Consider the following 3091-nt stretch of genomic DNA (forward strand, 5'->3'; position numbering starts at 1 on the left):
TGGATTTAGACTGACATGGCATAATCAGCGATAGGTATTCTTACACCTTGGAAAAGTGTTATGTCCTTTCCAGGACATTGGCAAAGTTTACCAGTATCGGATGTATGGAGTATACATCGGAAGGGACCGATATTGAACTTTGATTAGATATATTAAAACTTACCGTAATATTTATTCAATTCAATATCACCTGGTTATCCTAGATCAAATGATCTTAATCCTGATATGGTTAGGTTCAATCTCAAGAGTGTTATCCGTGTTCTTTGATTTGTTAGTTAAGCCTACTTTTGGGTCAGGGTGATACGTACATTTTGGGAACACGGTAGTGCAATTGAGTGGGAGCGCTAACATAAATATGGAATCTATAGCTTCTATTTGGCAAATAGAAGTAAAGGATGATTTCCTTCGAGCTTAACCAAACGAAAATAAATGGTGGAGATCTCATTTCACTTAGCTGAAATATCATTTATACAGGGTTAAGTGTTTTAAGGATAAAATACATTGTAGGGTGTTACGGTAATTTAATCCCTTTTCAATGTAGATCATCTATATAGAGGATCATTGATCACATTAGGGTTATAACAATGGATAACTAATGACGTGTTTATATCGTGGAACATATAGAGCGTTCTATATGACTGAGAGTGCAATTCCAAGTTCTAAGTGTGGATTCAATGAGGAATTAATAAGTTAGGGAATTTACTTGGTAAATTCGGTTCGACTTATTGGAAGCTCGGTTATATAGACCCATGGTCCCCATACTAGTTGAGACCATACTGCTTGTAAGACTCAGTTAATTTATTTTAATTAATCAATTATAATTCTAAAAGTTAGACGATGTCTACTTTATGAATTCTCACAGTTTAAGGATGAAATCGTAAAGAAAAGGGTTTCTAGGTTTAATTATTAATTAAGAGGCTTTGTATGTCTAATTAATAATTATTTTAAATGACAATATTATTTAATAATCTATTTTAGTTATTAAATAATTAGTTTTGGCATTTAAATGATTAGAATTGGAAAAATGGCATTTTTGGAGAAATAGAAATAAAATTGAGGAAACTGCAAAATCCAAGTGAGGCCCATTTCTCACCATGGTCGGCCACTCCCTCTGCATGTTTCCCAATTATTATTTTCAATTTTAATTGCCATGTAATTGCTAATCAAAGCCTAGCAATAATCGGAAAGTGGTGGATCACACTAAATAAGGCAGTTAATCAATTACACAGTAAAAGAGGAAACTGTTTATTTGGAAAGTTGTGCTCTCCCTTTTCCCTATATAAAGCAACCCTTGTTCTCTTCTCATGTATGCTTCATAAGCCACGAAATTAAGAGAGAAAAAGAGAGACAATTTCGAAATCCTTGTGAGATGAGTAGTGCCCACACACATCAAGTGGTATCTCAATCATAGTATGTAAGACTATGGAAATTCTGCATCAAAGAAGGAGAAAAGAAGATCCAGGTTCTGATCTTGGTGATGCTCTGCTACAGAAAGGAATCAAGGGCTAGAGATCTGAATGGAAAGAGTCATATTATTCCGCTGCACCCACTGTAAGGTTTTCTAACTTTATATGTGTTTATTTTCATTGTTTTAGAATTCATATTAGGTTGTTAATCCAACATACATGATAGTAAATAGATCCTGGTAAAATAATTCCAACAACCTACTCATTACTCCCACTCAACAGCAAGTGTCTGGTCTAATGCATACTAAAGCATATCTGAGACCTCTCACTGTTGATCCAAGGAATTCTTTCATTGGCCTTTATCTTTTCTGGAATAGTTGAGACTTTTCCTTTGATAAGTAAAATCTATGTCTAGAAGTCAAGAAGCTTCTATAGATTGCCATCAGAAAAATTCTCCAGCAACTTACTAAAGTAGGTTGCTTGCACTAGAGTAAGTAAATTACCAGGCACACCACAAGCCATAGGTTTAGATAACGTCAAACCTATAATACCAGGAACAGGAAGCTTTGTTAAGCCCATTAAATAGACTTATTTTCAAATTTCCTTTCTTCTCCTTATAATAAAAAAAACTTTGGTAACTCCATATGAATGGTTTTGACCATAGTTCTCTTGGCTTTACTTCTTAGTTCCTTACTCTGACAATCCATTACTTTTTTAAACTAACAATGAATTTCATCACAAGTGTCTTCCAAGTCATAATAGGGTGAGTTCCTTGAAACCCTCCCACTACGACAAGGTACTGTGACTTTCTGTCTAAGAACATAAGTGGATTATCCTCTTCAGTTCTGTCAAGACAACAGAGGCAGTGGGACCATCTTATACAAAATATGATGATAGAACACTTTTGGAATCAAGAAAAAAAATTATCTCCTCTATTTTGCTACTTTGTTTTCAGACTTAGTCATTTTCTTAGAAAAGTAGTATTTGTTATAACAAACACTTTCTTATCTAATGACTATGGGATGGTCCACCCCTAATCACTGAGAATAGCTATCAAACATACAAACCTTAGTTAACAGTTCTAGCTTTTCTTAAGATTACGATTAGGTCATCCATGAATCTAGTAATGGTTTATACTAAGTACACAATCATTCCATCATTCGGAAATTTTCCTATTACTAGGGTATTTCCTTATAAGGACTTGGGCAATGGCTAGTAACTAATCATAGACCTTATACTATCATCAATATGCAAATCGAATTTCTTGGGAAGGTAAGTTTGGATATAATTCAAAAAATCAACTTAATGATTTTTGAACTGCATATCTACCAAATATTTCTCCACCCCTATCAGTTCGCAAGATCTTTAACCACTTACCTTAATGGTTTTCCACCATTGCTAGAAATTCATGAAATTTTTCAAACATTTCAAATTTCTTTTGCATTAGGTAAAATCTAGAGTGATCGTCTTAAAAATATAACGAAACTGAATGTACATCTATCTTTGAATATAGATGATCTTACTTTCAGTGGATATAGGCATATTGAGTCTTTGTAGAGAATGATCTTGTCAAAACAACTATGAACAAGATACAAATGCCAGAGATTTAGAAAATATGTGGTTGTAGTCTTTTGATGACTTAGGTCTAGTTACAAGATAAAGTTCTTAGAATAGTCCAGGTGGAT

The sequence above is a fragment of the Cannabis sativa genome, chromosome 4, assembly GCF_029168945.1.
Source record: "Cannabis sativa cultivar Pink pepper isolate KNU-18-1 chromosome 4, ASM2916894v1, whole genome shotgun sequence".
NCBI lineage: Eukaryota > Viridiplantae > Streptophyta > Magnoliopsida > Rosales > Cannabaceae > Cannabis > Cannabis sativa.